Source organism: Mytilus edulis, chromosome 12, assembly GCF_963676685.1.
Source record: "Mytilus edulis chromosome 12, xbMytEdul2.2, whole genome shotgun sequence".
Taxonomy (NCBI): Eukaryota; Metazoa; Mollusca; class Bivalvia; order Mytilida; family Mytilidae; genus Mytilus; species Mytilus edulis.
The window spans coordinates 67189330-67213316 of record NC_092355.1 but is presented as its reverse complement, the minus strand read 5'-3'; the positions used below and the strand labels follow the sequence as shown (position 1 = coordinate 67213316).

Below are 23987 nucleotides of genomic sequence, written 5' to 3'. Positions count from 1 at the left end.
ATCTAACTTTGACCTCAATTTCATTGTTCATTGGTCAATGTTAAGCTTTTGTGTTTTGGTCAGTTATCATAAGCAACGGGTCGATTATATATTAATAGAATTTTGGATAGATCTCTGTGCTTGATGTATATATTTCATGTAAATGCTTTCTTTCAATTTTTGATTAAAGTTGCTCAACTTTCATGACTTATATTTATCATGTTTATATATACATGATATATATCTTTTTAATCAGAAACAATGAATTTCATTAACATTATAAACAGAATAGTTTTTAAATTGAATTTAATTTCCTGTTTAATATAAAAAGAAAATTTAGTGCTAGATTTTTAGTTGGTACTTTATTACCAGAGGAAAAATATAATTGTCTAACTATAAATAATGGAACATTGTAGTGCCACGAGCGATCAAACACTTCATGCACTTTTCTTTTCAAGTCTCACCGCTTCTTTTATTTTCAGTTTCAGTTTTAAAAATAGAAGTCACTTCTCTCTACATGCTCTATGATTCTAAAGTAGTGTGAGCCCTGCAACTACAAAGTTTGTGGTTTTTGGGATACAATTGCTTTCAAGCAATCTGTAGACTTATACCGGTGGCTCAGAGCAATTTCCCTCACGTCAATCGTTTTATTCTAAACATTAAGGAACATCTCAGATTCTTATGATTCTTATGCATTAAGGAACATCTCAGATTCTTATGATTCTTATGATTGTCTTGCTTTAAAAGGTAAAAATAAACAAAGGGATTGAACTTAATCAACTTTCCTATAATGTTCTTTTCATAATCTTCATGTTTGATAATTCCCTTGACTTCGATGCGTGTTTTTAACAACACGGAAAATCAGAATTAAGCCGTATTTATATTGAGTGAAGTTATAAATTTAGAAACACGTCAGAGGGAATTCCCAGTTTTGATAAAATGCGATAGTTCTCTGAATACCGATAAATCTATTTCTGTCATATAAGAACTGAAGTGGAGTTTTTCTTATATGTTAAAATACCGTTATGAAACTGATATTTGAGATTGTACTTCCATAAAGAAATTGAGAACCATCTAGGTCGTTTAATAAGCATTTAATATATCTTGCCCCAGGGTTTGATTTGGAAATTATGCGCATGCGTATAGTTTTCTTGGCTTTAAGGGGTTTTAGATTGAATGGTTGCTCTGGATTCCCCACTCAATTAATTAATTTATAATTCATGGGGTCTTTTCTATGTATGTCTGCTATTGAGGGTTATTGTTGTTGCATAATTTTAAATCATATGCATCATTTAGATTAAAATAAATATATTCCACATCGTAGAACACCCCTTCAGGCGAAATGGAGTCTTCCATATTATCGTTTCGAGTTGTCTCCCTTCCGGCAATAACTTCGTGAATTCTGAATATAAACAAGACGTCAAGTATTAGCTGGTTCTGTCAATAAACGTCGTATTATATTAAAAACGAATGCAATTTAAACAGATAAATGTGTACGGAAAGGAGCCATGATGACTGACCCAAAAGAAATTAAATATTTAAAGAGTTAGGAATGGGGTTCCTCCTAGAATTAACGTAGGAAAAAGGTGATAAGATACGAATTGAAATCTACATCTACATCATACGACGATCGATCAGCACATTGATGACTATACGTCGGCGCATCGCTAACAGACACTTAATAAAATATAATGTAACCAATGAGTGAAATAAAATACCTTCTCTGACATCTCTCACTCTGAGTCAGTCAGTGACTGCTGTGGAAAGTAAACTTGGTATTGATAGTACAAAAATAAAACACAATAGACCTAATTACATTGTTCATACACTTTTATCCGGGTTTGGCTATTTTGTAAATATTTTACATGTCTGTTTGTCATTTGAATTAGTTTTGAAAATAATATTATCCAGCTACAGGCATACATGTGTCAATGAAACAATGGCAATCGGATCCCTCAGAGCAATCTGCTCTTTGATTCTCTAGATTGATCAACCAATATGGCCTTCTAGTCTAAAATAGAAGACCGGCAGAGCTCCAGATAAGAATTCACAAATTGGGTTTTTAACCCACCATTTTCAAATATAATTGGGTGAAAAAGTTTTTTAATTGCATGATCAATTCCAATTCACCCCTCATGTTAATATCAAATTGGGTTTTTCACCACGAAGCTCCTTAATGTATTGGGTTTCTCATCAACACAATATTGAATATTTAGGCAATAGCAACCCCAGATTTTTTCCATCTTAAATATGTTTCTTTCTTTGTTTAGCTGTTTTATTTGGTTTAGGGTTAGGGTTATTTGATAGCTGTTTTATTTGGTTTATTCACTGAGGAGCAATTGTAGGTTTAATTTGTGTTCCGTTTCAAACCTTCTGCCAATTTTGTATTTTCTCATATAAACTAAAAAAACGGATAGGTGTATTCACAGGCACTCGTCTTATACCTTTATTTAATAAATTCTGCATTTGTGTGTATTCATTAATTAACAGTAAAATGAAAAAAAATAGTATATAAACTCTAATTATACTTGAACAGTTTTGTTTTATTCCAATTTTCATAAATCTGGGTTTAGTTGTCTTTTATTAGAACTTTTGGTTTCTGATGCTTTATCATGTCATAATTGATTAGGCCTTTCACTTTTTCGGTCTGATTTCGTTTTTGAGGAAACCCTGCCTGTTTTTATTAGCAATGTTCTCGTTAAGGTACGCACACACGCCCGTGTGTTCGATGGACACTTCCTAAAAACACTGGCTGAGTCTTGTTATCATCATAACTTTTCCTCAGCTTTTCAAAAGAAGCAGAAAACATGCTTCTATTCAATATTTTTACCGGACATTCACTTTCGTTTTAATTCAATCTATGTTATGATAAATCCCGAGCAATGCGAAAAAAATATGACTACATGACACACGCTAATTGGATAAATGCCGAGAAGATCGAAATGTTTTCAAAAACACGTGTACCCTTTGAGCAACGGAAAACTCTAACAGGGACCCATTTCAGCTACTTGATGCAGGGATCTATTTTTAGAACGAAAGGAAATTTCCAATTATAAATATTATAAAAATAGTTTACGCGACGACTGTAAACAGATAAGGGTAAATAACGCAAATAGTAGCCAATAAAAGAGTTGAGAACTCATGGTTTTGGCATATTATTGGGTTTTCCTTTGAATTAATTGGGTTATTGAACCCTGCAATGGGCAATTGCATTGGGTTTTTATTATTTGTATTGCGTGATCACGCAAATACGCAGCTTATCTGGAGCTCTGAGACCGTTCTCCCTATGATTCTAAAGTAGTATGAGGCCTGCAACTACAAAGTTTGTGGTTTTTCTCCAGATTGATCAACCAATATGGCCTCCTAGTCTAAAATAGAAGACCGTTCTCCCTATGATTCTAAAGTAGTATGAGCCCGGCAACTACAAAGTTTGTGGTTTTTCTCCAGATTGATAAACCATTACGCCTCCTAGTCTAAAATAGAACATTGAGCATATAGAGGTCAAACTAATATTTCTAAAATAATAACAAACCACACCGGTAGCCAAAGAGGGGGACGCAAAGTTCCCCTTTTGTGGAGAACAAAAGTATAATTAAAAGACTTATAAAGTTGAGATTCAGATTGAAAAGGTTGACTATTAACATTACAGTGACACAACACAAAAATAACTCCCATTAGACAGCCTGTCTGATAATACAGTGACTTGACACAAAAATAACTCCCATTAGACAGCCTGTCTAATAATACAGTGACTAATGACACAAAAATAACTCCCATTAGAAAGCCTGGCTTACAATACAGTGACGTGACACAAAAATAACTCCCATTAGACAGCCTGGCTTACAATACAGTGACGTGACACAAAAATAATTCCCATTAGACAGCCTGGCTTACAATACAGTGACGTGACACAAAAATAATTCCCATTAGACAGCCTGGCTTACAATACAGTGACGTGACACAAAAATAATTCCCATTAGACAGCCTGTCTAATAATACAGTGACTTGACACAAAAATAACTCCCATTAGACAGCCTGGCTTACAATACAGTGACTTGACACAAAAATAACTCCCATAAGACAGCCTGGCTTACAATACAGTGACGTGACACAAAAATAACTCCCATTAGACAGCCTGTCTAATAATACAGTGACTTGACACAAAAATAACTCCCATTAGACAGCCTGTCTAATAATACAGTGACTTGACACAAAAATAACTCCCATTAGACAGCCTGGCTTACAATACAGTGACGTGACACAAACATAACTCCCATTAGACAGCCTTGTTAATAATGCAGTGATGTGAGACAAAAAAAACTGCCATTACCCGTCCCTAGGATTTTCATGGCATTCCATGGAATTTCCATGGCAAAATTGTTGCCATGAAAACGATGGAGTATTGAAACGAGCTTTTTCATGGTTTTCATGAATTCCATGGCATCGAAAAAAAGAGTGACAGGGATTGTATACTCAGTATTTCCATCGTTGCCATGAAATCATAAAAGGATGGAAAGCATGGCATTGATGGCAAATTGCCATGATTTCCATGGAAAGTATGGCATCAATGGCAGGTTGACATGGCCTCTATGAAAAGTATGGTATCTATGGCAGGTTGCCATGAAAATGATGGCAACAATTACAGATTGCCATGGAAAGTATGGCATCCATGGCATTTCCTTGGTATTCACTCACAAATGGATGTTCAGACCTGTAATATTACCTTGTATAGTTCTGTATAGTTTAATAACATATTCTTTTCAAAATAGGACACCGGGAAAGTAAATATCAACAGGAGTTCTCATCAGATTGAATTAACCTGATTTCTTTCAAAATAAAGCTTCACCGTTTAAATTTCGTTGCCATATATTGCTAGCAAAATAAATTAAAATAATAAAAACTATTAAAATTAGACTATGTTTTAATGTAAAGTTAAACATTTTGGAAATGTTCAAAGTTCATTATTGCTATCTGTCGTCTATCTCGTCTTGTGTTCCTTACTTGGCTTCGGCAGATGGTTGATGACCTGGTGGACAACTTTCCATTTCTTTCGTATGATGCCTAGAAAAAAAAGTTACCATATATATTAATTTTTATTCTGAAAAATATCATATATATACATGTACTAGTGAAATAAAATTAACCAAAAATGTGTTTGATATTTTGCACTGCTGGTGTTTGGTACTCGTTTGGTATCAAGAGATAATGTGTGATAATTATTTAAAAAATTGGAGATCTTTGTAAAATATGCATATGCATGTAGATGCTCCATCATGTCCATAGAGCACACAGCGACCTTCCAACAGCTATCATGTCAGGCATTGAAGTTCAAATTATATATAAAAGTTTGTACAGCTTTCTATACCCATATCTTTTGCTGCATTGATAACATTTCCCCATATTCCTCTATTTATAGTTACACTGTATTATTAACATATTGTTTTAATCGTGGTGAGAGTGACTATTACTGACCACAAAAGAAACAGTTGATTGTAGATATCATATAGTTTGTTTTGTTGGTTTTATTTTCCCAGATTTAGTTCATGTCCATTAACGTTTTGATTTTGTCTAACATAATAAATCGTCAGTCACCGTCTTTCTACTAACAGTAGATGAAGGCATATTTACCCTTATAGTAAAAGCAAGTGACATTGACCTTTAATAATTTTTCATTGTGATGATACGTACATATATATTGCGGTCATTTTTCTTGTTTGACACTGGTTTCTGTCCAATTTTCCTTCTTTGGTGTATCCATAAAGTTTCTGCTACTTGTGGGAATGGTACATTGACTATCTGTTGAAAGCTGTGATTCTTGATGTTCTGTTCTACAATAGGCCTGTAAAATTTCATTGAAAATTTTATGTAAATACTAAGATACTTATCATACATGTACCTTACGGAAAAAAATCTTTTCAATATCATTTGAGTTTGACTGAACAATCACGCTGTTGTAAACTAAACAAAGACACATATTATTGGTATACATGTCAGGAAAGAATCCATGACAAATCGCCCCACTGGCAAATCGCTCCACTGGCAAATTGCCCCACTTTTTCACCAACTCGCCCCACTTTAAAAAACCCCGCCCCAAACTGGTTTACCAAATCGCCCCACTTGTGAATTGTGTTAAATCCCGTTAATATTACTCCTGCCAACTCGCCCCACTTAATGGAAAACGGTAAAATCTAGATTAATATATTATTAACCAGGATGAATTTAGTAATGCCAACTCGCCCCACTTATGGAAAAAAGATGTTGTCCCGTTGTATATGGGTTAAATTCCGTTAATATTACTCCTGCCAACTCGCCCCACTTAATGGAAAACGGTAAAATCTAGATTAATATATTATTAACCAGGATGAATTTAGTAATGCCAACTCGCCCCACTTATGGAAAAAGATGCTATCCCATTGATAACCTTATAGAAACATCTTATGTTATTCCTTTTATGTTATTTTTTTTAAATAGCAGTAAGAAGTGAGTATTAGTATTTCGGTAACGTGAATGTCAACTCGTACAAGTATGAATAGAGTTAAGGCTAACAACTAGCACTTTGTGTAGATTAGTTTTCATTAAAGTGGGGCGAGTTGGCAGACATGAAAATTATATATTAATCTAGATATTACCGTTTTCCATTAAGTGGGGCCAGTTGGCAGGAGTAATAAGGGGACAAAGTCCCCTATTATAGTAGAAAATTCAATAAAAAAAAAAAAAAAAAAAAAATCTGGAAAATTTCCCGAATTTTTCATTGTACTAATGAACTCAAAATCGTTCAATTTTTTTGATGTCGTGTTTTTTAATTTCCAGATCTGCGCAGAACACATAACTCTACTTCCTTCTTCCGGTCTTGTTGTCGTGAGACTTTGATTAGTCTAATAAAATATAGGAACTCAAGGAACACAATACCAATATTTCATTTTTAATCATTCTTTGTCTTTGGTATGCATAAACGTTAGGCCTACCTGATGCATTGCGTTTCTTTGTTTACATTGAACATGACGTCATAACTTAAATAACGTCACAAGTAAAATCCCTAACAACAAAACCAAAATCGGAAACGTTACGGTATTTCCGTATCTTTTTTTTTAACAAATATTTAAAATACAAAAAAAATAATTTAAACAAACTTAGTCCCCATTCACAGGTAATGCCTGCCTCATATTATTAAACATGATTTAACCCATTTCACATGTGGGGCGATTTGGTAAATCAGTTTGGGGCGGTTTTTTTTAAAGTGGGGCGAGTTGGTGAAAAAGTGGGTCGATTTGTCCTGCTTCCATCAGGAAATGTACCTGATCACAGTAATGACTATTGACTGTAAATGCCAGTGTAACCCCCCTTTTTTTCTTAATTGAATTTTTAAGCTCGTTTACCCTAGGTGAAAATGAACATGCTTCTAACATAAAATGCACTTAAAATAGTATAATGGAAGAAATTATATATGATAATATATATTGTTCACTGTTGACCTTCCATGTGTCCAAACTTCATCGGGATACAATGTTGACGTTATATTTTTCTCTGATTGTGCAATTTTGATACCTATTTGGAGTTTCTAGATACAATTCATACATATGAAAAACAGTGATAGCCACATAGAAATATCGACATACCATAATAATACTTGATAAACGGCAAGTTTCTCCTCGACTGTTCGTTCTTTGTTGTTCTATCTTTTCAAATTTTCAAAAACCGGAAAAGCGCGAGTTTAAGTAATGCGCATGCGCAATATAACTTCCTGTTCAAATCCCGCGAAAATATGAATGACATAAATTGCGATCTTTGTTCAACTATTTCAAATATCTGTACATGTTATTTTTATGCAGAAATCATTCAAGTATATATACTATGTGAAAAAAATTAATGCATTTTATTTCTTTTTTCCAACGAAATTCAGTATCAAACGATTTACCCCCCTCTTTTTCCCATACACACTTTTTAAGACACTTATCAGTATCTTAAGTTTTATAAGTGAAATTTATACACAAGGTTTGAAACCACAAAAGGAAGATTGGGATTGATTTTAATGGTTATGGTCCAACAGTTAAGGAATAAGGGGCCAAAAACAATACTTTTCTAATACGTTGTATAGATTGCTTATATTTCTTTACCCTTTCAATTTAGGGGTTTTATTCTTGAATTCATTGGGTTCTTCTTTAATATGCTAAATGTTACCATGTATTAAGTTTTTGGGTCCCATTTTTAAATTGGTGCACATTGAGGTCCAAAGGGTCCAAAATTAAACTTTGTTTTATTTCATCAAAAATTGAATTTATTTATTGGAGTTCTTTGATATGCCAAATCTAATTGTGTATTTTAATTTTTAATTTTTGGTCTTGTTTTCAAATTGGTCTACATTAAGGTCCAAAGGTTCCAAAATAAGACTAAGTATGATTTCATAAACAATTGAATTCTTAAGGTTCTTTGAAATGCCAAATGCAACTGTGTATTTAGATTTTTTACTTTGGGTCCCGTTTTCCAGTTGGTCCACATTAAGGCCCCAGGGTCCAAAATTAAACTCAGTTTGATTACAACAAAAATTGAATTGCTGGTGTTCTTTTATATGCTGCATGAATATTAACATGTATTTAGATTTAGATGTTTGATTATGGGCCAACTTCAATTTTTAAGTTGGTTCATTGTGACCACATTATTAAGCTCCAAAATTAAAATGTTTTGTTTGCATTCAACAAAAATTAAATATAAGAAGTTCTTTGATATGCTGAATCTAACCATGTATTTTGATTTTTGATTTTTTGGACCCGTTATCAAATTGGTTTACATTAAGGGTCCAAAATCAAACTTTGTTTAATTTCATCAAAAATTGATTCCTTGAGGTTCTTTGATATGCACAATCTAACAGTATTCAGATTTCTTATTTTGGGTCCCGTTTTCAAATTGGTCCTCATTAATTAAATTAATTTTAACAAAAAATTAATTCTTTGGGTTCTTTGATTTGCTGAATCTAAACATGTATTTAGATTTTTGTATATGGGCCCAGTCTTCATGTTGGTGCAAATCTGTCCAAAATAAAGCTTTTGTTTGATTTCAACAAAATTGGAATTATTGGGGTTCATTGATATGCTGAATCTAAACATGTATTTAGATGTTTGATAATGTTTTCAGTGCTGCTTTTCCATCGTTTGCCTTCCTTAAAAATTTCAAAGTCCAAGTTTGCCATCGTTTCCATCCCCCCAAAAAGTTAAAGTCCAAACTTTGCCATCGATTGCCATAGATTTTCATCCTTTCCATGAAATGTCTTTCATGGCAAATATGAAAACGATGGCAATTTTTGCCATGGAAAATTTTTGCCATGAATTTCATGGAATTTCATCAAATTTTACATCGTTTCCATCCTTTTTCCATGAAAAATCGATGGCATAGATGGAATGCCATGAAAATCCTAGGGACGGGTAGACAGCCTGTCTTATAATACAGTGACGTGACACAAACATAACTCCAATTAGACAGTCTGGCTTACAATCTAGTGACGTGACACAAAAATAACTCCCATTAGACAGCCTGTCTAATAATACAATGATACAACACAAAAATAACTCCCATTAGACAGCCTTGCTAATTACAGGCCTTCATGCTATTATGAATTTGTCCTAAAACTCTTACACTGGGCTATGTATGGTACTATGGTAGGTTATATCTTACACTGAGCTATTTATGGTACTATGGTAGGTTATATCTTACACTGAGCTATTTATGGTACTATGGTAGGTTATATCTTACACTGAGCTATTTATGGTACTATGGTAGGTTATATCTTACACTGAGGTATGTATGGTACTATGGTAGGTAGGTTATATCTTACACTGAGCTATGTATGGTATTATGGTAAGTTATATCTTACACTGAGCTATTTATGGTACTATGGTAGGTTATATCTTACACTGAGCTATTTATGGTACTATGGTAAGTTATATCTTACACTGAGCTATGTATGGTACTATGGTAGGTTATATCTCTTCTTTTTCATTCATGACAAGTTACTTGTCACAAGTATACACATTCAGAAATAGTTCAACTGATATTTATATAAATGTGAAGAACTGAAATTGAACTATTTTATATTTTCAGTTTAAAGATCTACTGTTTGTTTTATTTGATTCATGTCCAGTCAATTTATTACTTAGTAAAGGTAATTTAATATTATAGTCAAATTGTATTGGATCGTTAAGTTTTTTATTTTATCGAATGAAATTCAGAAATATCATGAATATATTTCAATTGTAAATGTTAGAATTCTTAAAGGGGTGATAATCAAGAGATCACTGGTTCATTCCAAGTAGCATTTCACCAGTGCTTTTTAGCTCACCTGGCCGGAAGGGCCAAGTGAGCTTTTCTCATCACTTGGCGTCCGTCGTCCTTCGTCGTTAACTTTTACAAAAATCTTCTCCTTTGAAACTACTGGGCCAAATTAAACCCGTTGTTGGGTTGCTGCCCCTGAATTGGTGATTTTAGGGAATTTTGCTGTTTTTAGCTCACCTGGCCCGAAGGGCCAAGTGAGCTTTTCCCATCACTTGGCGTCCGTCGTCGTCCGTCGTCGTCCGTCGTCGTCCGTCGTCCGTCGTCGTTAACTTTTACAAAAATCTTCTCCTCTGAAACTACTGGGCCAAATTAAACCAAACTTGGCCACAATCATCATTGGGGTATCTAAATTAAAAAATGTGTGGCGTGACCGGGCCAACCAACCAAGATGGCCGCCATGGCTAAAAATAGAACATAGGGGTAAAATGCAGTTTTTGGCTTATAACTCAAAAACCAAAGCATTTAGAGCAAATCTGACATGGGGTAAAATTGTTTATCAGGTCAAGATCTATCTGCCCTCAAATTTTCAGATGAATCCGACAACCTGTTATTGGGTTGCTGCCCCTGAACTGGTAATTTTAGGTAATTAAGTCTCCCAAACAAAGTTTGGAGACTTATTGTTTCTGCTCAGTTCTTATTATTTTTATTATTATGGCACCCTCAACGGAGTTGGGGTGACGTATTGTTATTCTACGTTTCTTTTTTTTCTTATTTTTCTTTTTCTTCTTCCACACATTTTGTCCGTCGTGTTTCTCGGAATCCAATAGACCATTGTTGATGGAGCTTTACTATAATGAGGACCCCCATGTAAAGTTGTGCACCTTGGTATGGAATGGTAAAAGATGGCCGCCGTTTCCATGGAAACAGAAAAAATGTTAAAAAAATCAAAGTGTTCCAAACTGGAAGAAACTCCACAGGAATGTTAACTGGCATGTGCTGATTTCCAGTTTGACTTTGGAATTTTCAAAATGGCTGCCGTTACCATGGAAACAGCTAAAATATCAAAAATTCTAACTCTTTCGTTATAAGATCCAACTGGATGAAACTTTATGAAAATGTTCTCCAGTATGCCAAGGTGTCAAGACAATATTTGGATAGTTCAAAATGGCCGCCGTTGTCATGGAAACTGGGGCCAAGTTTTGCATTGACCCTATGGAAAAATGCATAAAATCAGCATTTTCTCCGAGAGTAGTGCACAAAAGTAAATGAAACTGTACTGATATATAACATGACATGTGGCAATGAGATGTCTGCTTTTAGAATTTTGGAATTATCTACTGTAACCATGGTTGCAGCACAAATGTTCAAAATTTCCAAAAAAAATTAAGTACTGCAAACTGGATGAAACTTTACAGGAATAGTGACTGGCATGTGCGGAGTTGCATTTTGAAGTTGGAATTTCCAAAATGGCCGCCGTAACCATGGAAACGGCAAAATTGTCCACAATTTCAAAATGGTCCAAACTTAATGAAATTTTGCAAAAATGATAACTTGCAAGTGTAGATGCACTCTTTGACTTTGGAATTTCCAAAATGGCTGCCGCTCGCCTGGCAATGGGGGACGAGGGTGCCATCCGTTATTGCTAGCAATTACAAATCTAGTTATGGCACCCTCAACGGAGTTGGGGTGACATATTGTTATTCTACGTTTCTTTTTTTTCTTATTTTTCTTTTTCTTCTTCCACACATTTTGTCCGTCGTGTTTCTCGGAATCCAATGGACCAATGTTGGTGGAACTTTACTATAATGAGGACCCCCATGTAAAGTTGTGCACCTTGGTATGGAATGGTAAAAGATGGCCGCCGTTTCCATGGAAACAGCAAAAATGCGAAAAAAATCAAAGTGTTCCAAACTGAAAGAAACTCCACAGGAATGTTAACTGGCATGTGCTGATTTCCAGTTTGACTTTGGAATTTTCAAAATGGTTGCCGTTACCATGGAAACAGCTAAAATATCAAAAATTCTAACTCTTTCGTTATAACACTCAGCTGGATGAAACTTTATAAAAATGTTACCTGGTACGCTAAGATTTCAAAACAATATTTGGGTAATCCAAAATGGGCGCCGTTGTCATGGAAACTAGGGGCAAGTTTTGCATTGACCCTATGGAAAATTGCATAAAATCTGCATTTTCTCAGAGAGTAATGCACCAAAGTAAATGAAACTGCATTGATATATCACATGACACGAGGCAATAAGATGTCTGCTTTTAGAATTTTGGAATTATCTACTGTAACCATGGTTGCAGGACAAATGTTCAAAATTTCCCCAAAAAATCAAAATGCTGCAAACTGGATAAAACTTCACAGGAATGGTAACCGACATGTGCCGAGTTGTGTTTTGAAGTTGGAATTTCCAAAATGGCCGCTGTTACCATGGAAACACCAAAAATCCCCAAAATCTCAAAATACTCCAAACTTAATATAACTTTACAAAAATGACAATTTGCATGTGTAGATATATTCTTTGACTTTGGAATTTTCAAAATGGCTGCCGGTCGCCTGGCAATGATGAGCCGAGGGTGCCATCCGTTATTGCTAGCAATTACAAATCTAGTTCTTCTTCTTCTTCTTCCGCCACTTTAAAAAATGAACTTGTCCGCAGCGTTTCTCCAAAACCGCTTGTCAGATTGACTTAGGATTTCATAAAATGGTAGACTAATATGTCTAGGTGAGCCATCAATCTTTCGTTTGTGCATTGGGGTATATTAAGGGGTATTTTGGGGGGTAGAAAGGAGGGAGGGGTTTACTATAGAACCCTATGGGATTTTATTTTCTAAAATTTTCAAATGAATATAACTTGAAAACTGTAAGTGATAGATACATGCAGTCTTCCGAAATGATTATAGGACAATAAAACAAATCACATGAAATTTAGGGGGAGTCCCTGGGGGGTCATCCCCACCCCCTCCAATTTGAGAATATGCTTTTATCTTGTAAACGGTCCAGATCCCCACCCCTAAACCATATATATTCTTGAATGGGACGATAAAACAAATCAAATGAAATTAAAGGGAAGTCCCCGGGGGTCATCCCCACCCCGTTCAATTTGAGAATGTGCTATTATCTTGTAAACAGTCCAGATCCCCACCCCTAAACCATATATATTCTTGTAGGGGAGAATAAAACAAATGAAATGAAATAAAAGTGATGTCCCTAGGGGCTCACCCCACCCCCTCTTGTTTGAAAACTTGTAAACGGTCAACATCCCCACCCCTAAACCATATCTATTCTTGTATGGGACAATAAAACTAATCAAATGAAATTAAATGGAAGTTCCTGGGGGTCACCCCCACCCCGTTCAATTTGAGAATGTACTATTATCTTGTAAACGGTCCAGATCCCCACCCCTAAACCATATATATTCTTGTAGGGGACAATAAAACAAATGAAATGAAATAAAAATGATGTCCCTAGGGGCTCACCCACCCCCTCTTGTTTGAAAACTTGTAAACGGTCAACATCCCCACCCCTAAACCATATATATATACTTGTATGGGACAATAAAGCTAATTAAATGAAATTAAAGGGAAGTTCCTGGGGGTTGCCCCCACCCCGTTCAATTTGAAAATGTGCTGTTATCTTGTAAATGGTCCAGATCCCCACCCCTAAACCATATTTATTCTTGTAGGGGACAATAAAACAAATGAAATGAAATAAAAGGGAAGGGAAGTCCCGAGGGGGGTCACCCCACCCCTTCTTGTTTGAAAACTTGTAAACGGTCAACATCCCCACCCCTAAACCACATATATTCTTGTATGGGACAATAAAACAAATCAAATGAAATGTAGGTAAAGTCTCTGGGGGTTACCACCACCCCCTTCTATTTGAATACTTGTAAATGGTGGAGATCCCCACCCGTAAGCCATATATATTCTTGTATTGGACAAAAAATCAAATCAAATGAACATGGGACCATATAAATGGCGAGTTATGGGAGCTTTGTTTGGGAGACTTCGTAACAGCATCCTGTTACAATTACTTCTTGTTTTTGCTGTTTTTGGCTATAATCTTGAATATTATTATAGATAGAGATAAACTGTAAACTGCAATAATGTTCAGCAAAGTAAGATTTACAAATAAGTCAACATGACCAAAATGGTCAGTTGACCCCTTTAGGAGTTATTGACCTTTATAGTCAATTTTTAACCATTTTTCATAAATCTTAGTAATCTTTTACAAAAATCTTCTCCTCTGAAACTACTGGGCCAAATTAATCCAAACTTGGCCACAATCATATTTGGGATATCTAGTTTAAAAAATGTATGGCGTGACCTGGTCAACCAACCAAGATGGCCGCCATGGCTAAAAATAGAACATAGGGGTAAAATGCAGTTTTTGGCTTATAACTCAAAATCCAAAGCATTTAGAGCAAATCTGACATGTGGTAAAAGTGTTTATCAGGTCAAGATCTATCTGTCCTGAAATTTTCAGATGAATCGGACAACCTGTTGTTGGGTCGCTGCCCCTGAATTGGTAATTTTAAGGAAATTTTGCTGTTTTTGGTTATTATCTTGAATATTATTATAGATAGAGATAAACTGTAAACAGCAATAATGTTCAGCAAAGTAAGATTTATAAATAAGTCAGCATGACCAAAATGGTCAGTTGACCCCTGAAGGAGTTATTGCCCTTTATAGTCAATTTTTAACCATATTTTCGTAAATCTTAGTAATCTTTTACAAAAATCTTCTTCTCTGAAACTACTGGGCCAAATTAAACTAAACTTGACCACAGTCATCATTGGGGTAACTTGTTTAAAAAATGTGTGACGTGACCTGGCCAATCAACCAAAATGACTGCCACGGCTAATAATAGAACATAGGGGTAAAATGCAGTTTTTGGCTTATAACTCAAAAACCGAAGCATTAAGAGAAAATCTGACAGGGTTTAATTGTTTATCAGGTCAAGATCTATCTGCCCTGATGTTTTCACATGGATCGGATAACCCGTTGTTAGGTTACTGTCCTGAATTGGTAATTTTAAGGAAATTTTGCTGTTTTTAGCTCACCTGGCCCGAAGGGCCAAGTGAGCTTTTCCCATCACTTTGCGTCCGGCGTCCGTCGTCCTGCGTCCGTCGTCGTCCTGCGTCCGTCGTCGTCCGTCGTCGTTAACTTTTACAAAAATCTTCTCCTCTGAAACTACTGAGCCAAATTTAATCAAACTTGGCCACAATCATCATTGGGGTATCTAGTTTAAAAAATGTGTCCGGTGACCCCGCCAACCAACCAAGATGGCCGCCATGGCTAAAAATAGAACATAGGGGTAAAATGCAGTTTTTGGCTTATAACTCAAAAACCAAAGCATTTAGAGCAAATCTGACATGATGTAAAATTGTTTATCAGGTCAAGATCTATCTGCCCAGAAATTTTCAGATGAATCAGACAACCCGTTGATGGGTTGCTGCCCCTGAATTGGTAATTTTATGGAAATTTTGCTGTTTTTGGTTATTATCTTGAATATTATTATAGATAGAGATAAACTGTAAACAGCAATAATGTTCAGCAAAGTAAGATTTACAAATAAGTCAACATGACCGAAATGGTCAGTTGACCCCTTAAGGAGTTATTGCCCTTTATAGTCAATTTTTAACCATTTTTCGTAAATCTTAGTAATCTTTTACAAAAATCTTCTCCTCTGAAACTACTGGGCTAAATTAATCCAAACTTGGCCACAATCATCTTTGGGGTATGTAGTTTAAAAAATGTGTCCAGTGACCCGGCCATCCAACCAAGATGGCTGCCACGGCTAAATATAGGACATAGGGGTAAAATGCAGTTTTTGGCTTATAACTCAAAAATCAAAGCATTTAGAGCAAATCTGACGGAGTGAAATTGTTTATCATGTCAAGATCTATCTGCCCTGAAATTTTCAGATGGATTCGACAACCGGTTGTTGGGTTGCTGCCCCATAATTGGTAATTTTAAGAAAATTTTGACGTTTTTTGTTATTATCTTGAATATTATTATAGATAGAGATAAACTGTAAACAGCAATAATGTACAGCAAAGTAAGACCTAAAGATAAGTCAAACATGACAAAAATGGTCAGTTGACCCCCTAAGGAGTTATTGTCCTTTATAGTCAATTTTTAACAATTTTCATAAAATTTGTAAATTTTTACTAACATTTTCCACTGAAACTACTGGGCCAAGATCATTATAGATAGAGATAATTGTAAGGAGCAAGAATGTTCAGTAAAGTAAGATGTACAAACACATCACCATCACCTAAACACAATTTTGTCATGAATCCATCTGCTTCCTTTGTTTAATATTCACATATACCAAGGTGAGCGACACAGGCTCTTTAGAGCCTCTAGTTTGTTATTATCTTGAATATTATTATAGATAGAGATAAACTGTATACAGCAATAACGTTCAGCAAAATAAGATCTACAAATAAGTTTTCATGACCAAAATAGTCAATTGACCCCTTAAGGAGTTATTGCCCTTTATAGTTAATTTTTAACATTTTTCATAAATTTTTGTTAATTTTTAGAAAATATTTTCCACTGTAATTACTGGGCCAAGTTCATTATAGATAGAGATAATTGTAGCAACAAGAATGTTCAGTAAAGTAAGATCTACAAACACATCACTTTCACAAAAACACAATTATGTCATGAATTTATCCGTGTCCATTGTTTAATATGCACAAGACCAAGGTGAGCGACACAGGCTCTTTAGAGCCTCTAGTTGGTTATTATCTTGAATATTATTATAGATAGAGATAAACTGTAAACAGCAATAATGTTCAGCAAAGTAAGATTTACAAATAAGTCAACATGACCAAAATGGTCAGTTGACCCCTTTAGGAGTTATTGCCCTTTATAGTCAATTTCTAACCATTTTTCGTAAATCTTAGTAATTTTTTACAAAAATCTTCTCCTCTGAAACTACTGGGACAAATTAATCCAAACTTGGCCACAATCATCATTTGGGTATCTAGTTTTAAAAATGTGTCCGGTGACCCGGTCAACCAACCAAGATGGCTGCCATGGCCAAAAATAGAACATAGGGGTAAAATGCAGTATTTGGCTTATAACTCAAAAACCAAAGCATTTAGAGCAAATCTGACATGGGGTAAAATTGTTTATCAGGTCAAGATCTATTTGTCCTTAAATTTTCAGATATATCGGACAACCCGTTGTTGGGTTGCTGCCCCTGAATTGGTAATTTTATGGAAATTTTACTGTTTCGGGTTATTATCTTGAATATTATTATAGATAGAGATAAACTGTAAACAGCAATAATGTTCAGCAAAGTAAGATTTACAAATAAGTCAGCATGACTGAAATGGTCAGTTGACCCCTTTAGGAGTTATTGCCCATTATAGTCAATTTTTAACCATTTTTCGTAAATCTTAGTAATCTTTTACAAAAATCTTCTCCTCTGAAACTACTGGGCCAAATGAAACCAAACTTGGCCACAATCATCATTGGGGTATTTAGTTTAAAAAACGTGTGGCGTGACCCGGACAACCAACCAAGATGGCCGCCATGGCTAAAAATAGAACATAGGGGTAAAATTCAGTTTTTGGCTTATAACTCGAAAACCAAACCATTTAAAGTAAATCTGACCAGTAGTAAAATTGTTTATCAGGTGAAGATCTATCTGCCCTGAAATTTTCAGATGAATCGGACAACCCGTTGTTGGGTTGCTGCCCCTGAATTGGTAATTTTAAGGAAATTTTGCTGTTTTTGGTTATTATCTTGAATATTATTATAGATAGAGATAAACTGTAAAAAGCAATAATGTTCAGCAAAGTAAGATCTACAAATAAGTCAACATGAACAAAATGGTCCAAAATGGTCAGTTGACCCATTAAGGAGTTATTGCCCTTTAAAGTCATTTTTTAACAATTTTCGTAAATTTTTGTAAACTTTTAGAATATATTTTCCACTGTAATTACTGGGCCAAGTTCATTATAGATAGAGATAATTGTAGCAAGAAGAATGTCCAGCAAAGTAAGATACCCAAACACATCCTGATCACCAAAACACAATTTTGTCATGAATTTATCTGTGTCCATTGTTTAATATGCACATAGACCAAGGTGAGCGACACAGGCTCATGAGAGCCTCTAGTTTTAAAATTCTTTTTAAGGTGGTACCTAACACTTTAACAAAATTTAATTTGGCTCGTTTAATTTTCTGAATATTTTGACAAATTATTTACTTTGACCCTTTGACAAAAATAAAAATTTCAAAAAATTTGAACCAACCGTTTAATCAGAAAAATTACACTGGTTATATATATAAAGCAGTTTGACAAACACTTATTTTGATCATTGAGAAGCTTGATACTCCCTTATAAACACAACGTCATTAAAACATTCTGCTGATTTTACAGAGTTATCTCCCTGTAGTGTCAGGTACCACCTTAAACAGGATTAACATTTTGCACTCATCTACTTTTGTTAAATAAATTGGAAACAAAAAATAACATGACATAATTTATACAAAATGAAGTGCATTTGTTAGTGAAAACTAAACAAAACATTACAATCATTACAATGTGAGTTGCTTAAAGAGTAAGAATTTTTAAGATGTCACTTGTGGTGTAGGAATGACAGATTGGATGTTAAAAAAAAAAATGTCAATGAGGTAGCAACCATTCAATGAAAGAGGTCAACATTGTATTCAACCATTAGAAACTATCTTTAATTTAGAACTATCACTGAGTTTGTACTTACATTAATGAGCAACACAAGTGCCACATGTGGATCACCTAAGATAACCCCTAACTTTTGATGGGTTTCCTGGCACTCAGTCTTTAATTTTTAGCTCTCCTGGCCCTAAGGGCCAAGTGAGCTTTTCTCATCCGTCGACGTTAACTTTTTACATTTTGAACTTATTTTAGAGAACCACTGAATGGAATGAAACCAAACATGGCATGCATGTTCCATATGAGGTGCTGACCAAGTGTTGTTACTTTGTAGCCGATCCATCATCCAAGATGGCCTCCAGCGGGGGACTTAGTTTAACATAGCCCTATGGGAAATGCATGCAAATGACTTCTTTAAGAGAACCACTGAATGGAATGAAACCAAACATAACCTGAATGTTCCTTATGAGGTGCTGAACAAGTGTTGTTACTTTGTAGCCGATCCATTATCTAAGATGGCTGCCATCAGGGGACTTAGCTTAACATAGGACCCTATGGGAAATGCATACAAATGACTTCTTTAAGAGAACCACTGAATGGAATGAAACCAAACATGTCATGAATGTTCTTTATGAGGTGGTGACCAAATGTTGTTACTTTTTAGCCGATCCATCATCCAAGATGGCCGCCAGCGGGGGACTTAGTTTAACATAGGACCCTATGGGAAATGCATACAAATGACTTCTTTTAGAGAACCACTGAATGGAATGAAACCAAACATGACATGAATGTTCCTTATAAGGTGTTGACCCAGTGTTGTTACTTTGTAGCCGATCCATTATCTAAGATGGCTGCCAGCGGGGGATTTATTTTAACATAGGACCCTATGGGAAATGCATACAAATGACTTCTTTCAGAGAACCACTGAATGGAATGAAACCAAGCATGTCATGAATGTTCCTTATGAGGTGCTGACCAAATGTTGTTACTTTGTAGCCGATCCATTATCCAAGATGGCCGCCAGCGGGGGACTTAGTTTAACATAGGACCCTATGGGAAATGCATACAAATGACTTCTTTTAGAGAACCACTAAATGGTATAAAACAAAACATAGCATGAATGTTCCTTATGAGGTGCTGACCAAGTGTTGTTACTTTGTCGCCATTGCAACATCCAAGATGGCTGCCAGTGGGGGGACTTAGTTTAACATAGGACCCTATGGGAAATGCATACAAGTCTTCTTCTAAAGAACCACTGAATTGCACTGAATTGAATGAAATCAAACATAGCATGAATGTTCCTTTCCTTATGAGGTGCCGGCCAAGTGTTGTTACTTTTAGCCAAATTTTATATTTTTTTATATGATTTCAAAAACCCAAGTAGAATCAGGTGTCAGAGTGATACAGGCTCTTGAGAGCCCCTAGTTAATTTTGTGTTTTGTGTACTGTTGTTTGTTTTTTTTCTTTTTTAGCCATATTTTTATTTTGAACATCTATTATTTGTATTTATTAGATCTGTGTCCAGTCAATGTGATCCTTGTACAGTCAAGTTGTTATTATAGTCAATGTGATCCTTGTACAGTCAAGTTACTATTATAGGTAAGTGTACTTATATGTGAACTATATAAGATCAATTACTATTGAAATTTGTTTCAGATGTAAAATGTTCAAACTCTATAGGGGGAGATAATGTAAAATGTTCAAACTCTATAGGGGGAGATAATGTTAAATGTTCAAACTCTATAAACATGGTAAGGGGAGATAATGTAAAATGTTCAAACTCTATAGGGGGAGATAATGTAAAATGTTCAAACTCTATAAGCATGGTAAGGGGAGATAATGTAAAATGTTCAAACTCTATAGGGGGAGATAATGTAAAATGTTCAAACTCTATAAGCATGGTAAGGGGAGATAATGTAAAATATTCAAACTCTATAAGCATGGTAAGGGGAGATAATGTAAAATGTTCAAACTCTATAGGGGGAGATAATGTAAAATGTTCAAACTCTATAAGCATGGTAAGGGGAGATAATGTAAAATATTCAAACTCTATAAGCATGGTAAGGGGAGATAATGTAAAATGTTCAAACTCTATAGGGGGAGATAATGTAAAATGTTCAAACTCTATAAGCATGGTAAGGGGAGATAATGTAAAATATTCAAACTCTATAAGCATGGTAAGGGGAGATAATGTAAAATGTTCAAACTCTATAGGGGGAGATAATGTAAAATGTTCAAACTCTATAGGGGAAGATAATGTAAAATGTTCAAACTCTATAAGGGGAGATAATGTTTAATGTTCAAACTCTATAAGGGGAGATAATGTTAAATGTTCAAACTCTATAAGGGGAGATCAGGTAACTGTAAAATGTTCAAACTCTATAAGGGGAGATAATCAACATATAGTTTTTACATTCAAAATACCATACCACCAATGTTTTTATAGTAAACATGGTAAACAAGACACAAAAATGTGATGACATCATTACAATGTCATTTGTCTTCAAATATAAAATTGAACTTGTGCTATAGAAAAAATAAAGTGAGATGAGCAACCCAACAAAGCAAGAATGGAGATGTGTACAGGTTAATATATAGTCAACGATTCAAAAATAACCTCATATGATAAGGTCTTCATTTTTATGAAGCGGGCCATTAAATTTAGGATTTAATTGCACATTATACCTTTTTTTGTTTGGTTTTGTTTAATTTGGTTTAACGCCGTCACATGGTGCCCTATAGATTTGGTTAGTGAATTTCATATGGGTTCTTGACCTCTGTCTATTGTTAATGGTGACGTCATCTATTGATGTTGTTGTATTTCATTGTTTATTTTTATACAAAACGCAGCAGGAAAAGTCCCATGTGCGATAAACTTGTTATATCGTATATATGGTTCACTACTTACCCCCTTCGGCCTCAGCCCCTATGGATTTTACTAACCCTCTATGGATCCGTAGGGGGTCAATAGCGAACCATATAACTTATAACTGTAAGTTTATTTTATTGAAACAGGGAGATAACACACACACACATTGATATGTTATAAGAAACATTCATAACAAGTACGAATGAAGTATTTTAAGTCATACTTCAATTTTACATATATATCGGGCTTAAACAAGTAAATATGATTTATAGTTATTTTTCACAGATGCGTTAGATGACGACACAACGTTACTTATAAATTAGGCTGACCTCAGAAGTACATTCATCAGTATTTATTTATTAGTATGTATTGTATAATATATGTTTTTTAAGAGAACAAAACAAATCAATCCATAAAGACTGCCTCAATGATCTTCACGGTGTTGTGGTATTGTGTTCACCATTAGTGTGGGAGGTGGTGGGTTTGAACCCTGGACAGTTCAACCAAAGACTTGAAAATTAATATTTGCTGCTTCTCCAAAATGAGGTAAATCAATACAGAGTCAGAGTAAGTAGTTTTCACATCTGCCATACAGCCACTTCCTTTTTTTCACATCTGCCATACAGTCACTTCCTGTTTTCACATCTGTAATACAGCCACTTCCTGTTTTCACATCTGTAATACATCCACTTCCTGGTTTCGCATCTGTCATACATCCACTTCCTGTTTTCACATCTGTCGTACAGCCACATCCTATTGGTTGATAGTTTGAAATTATATAACACTCATTGTACAATGAAAATTTCTTTTTCTTGGCTTCTATGAAAGGGAATGATTTTATATTTGATGAACAGCTTGAAAATGTTGATTTGTAGAATGTTAGCAATTTTTATGCCCCTTTTTAATGGGCATTATGTATTTTGATCTGTGGGTCCGTCTGTTCGTCTGATCTTTCATCCGTTGGTCCGTCTGTCCTGCTTCAAGTTAAAGTTTTTGATGAACTTGAAGTCCAATCAACTTGAAACTTAGTACACATGTTCCTTATGATATGGTCTTTCTAATTTTAATGTCAAATTAGAGATTACTCCAAGTTCACGGTCCACTGAACATAGAACATTATAATGCGGAATGGGCATCCGTGTACTTAGGACACATTCTTGTTGTTTATGCTGTGCAACTTCTTTCTGTTACCCAATAGTTTGAAATTATTCAAATTCATTGTATAAAGAAAATGTTCATGAAAGTTCATGTGATGAATAACAATGATGCATGTATCCCTAGACTAAAGAATAATGATATAAACAATTACAGTATGTCCAACAGCCTTCAACAATGAGCAAAACCCATACCATATACTGTGGATTCATTTTTATTCGTGGTATACCAATTTTCGTGGGTTTCGTGGGTTACAGCGAACCACGAATTTAAGAATTCAACGAAGAATAATCCCGAGAAATGTGTATGGAGTCGGATGTTTATTTCCGGTTATGTTATGCAGTTCTAGTATAGTGTTGACTAGCGATAAACATTGTAACATAACACGTGTTTTTTTCTATTGAAAGAAGATACAAGTATTTTAATTAAATCAATAATAAATATATCGAATATCAGTAATAATTTACTTTCTAAAATTGATTAACACTGTTCATGGAAAATAACTGCAAGTTGTTAATTACCGTGTCATAGTTTGGTTTACTAGTGATTTAAAATCAATAGGATTAAGTACGGGGATATTGCCCGTAGGTAATATTGTTTATGACAGGAACATTTATTTTCACACCTTATACTTATATGACTGTTTATTATATCGTGATTAGGGAAATGAGCTTTCAATCATAAAGTTTTGAATGCCTTATAGAATTCCGACAAGAATTTATAAATTGTAAAACAAACAAATAATTAGTTGTCTCTGTCCATTATTGTAATAGCAGTTATCAATGAACACTTTAACCTAGAATGACCAAGCGAGGATTTTGACAATTCAAAACTTTTTCAATGAATTCCTTCTTTTTTGTTTGTTTTATTATTGATCAAACCAAGGAGGTTATATGATCTCCTAAATCAAAAAGAATTCCACGAATTACGTATCTGATTTTTTTTTTGTAATTAGCGATCCACGAATTTACGTATACCACGAAACGTCTTTTTTTCTCTATCCACGAAAATTGATACCCACGAAAATAAATGAATCCACAGTAATCATCTATAAAA

At 34.7% G+C, this 23987-nt stretch overlaps 1 protein-coding gene and 1 long non-coding RNA gene across 2 annotated transcripts in view; one reads left to right on the top strand and one right to left on the bottom strand.

The window, feature by feature from the left end:
* Window positions 1-23987, top strand: part of LOC139498965 (uncharacterized) — a 105587-nt gene that overhangs the window by 15489 nt on the left and 66111 nt on the right. Inside the window, exons 2-4 of the mRNA XM_071287556.1 lie at window positions 10008-10132; window positions 20421-20506; window positions 22169-22322. The gene's annotated coding sequence lies outside the window, so the exon portion shown is untranslated. The remainder of the gene's footprint in view (window positions 1-10007; window positions 10133-20420; window positions 20507-22168; window positions 22323-23987) is intronic.
* Window positions 4883-7686, bottom strand: LOC139497969 (uncharacterized). The gene is made up of 3 exons (XR_011657775.1): window positions 7596-7686; window positions 5668-5818; window positions 4883-5040 (listed from the first exon to the last, which is right to left on the bottom strand). It is a non-coding gene; the product is annotated as an uncharacterized lncRNA (long non-coding RNA).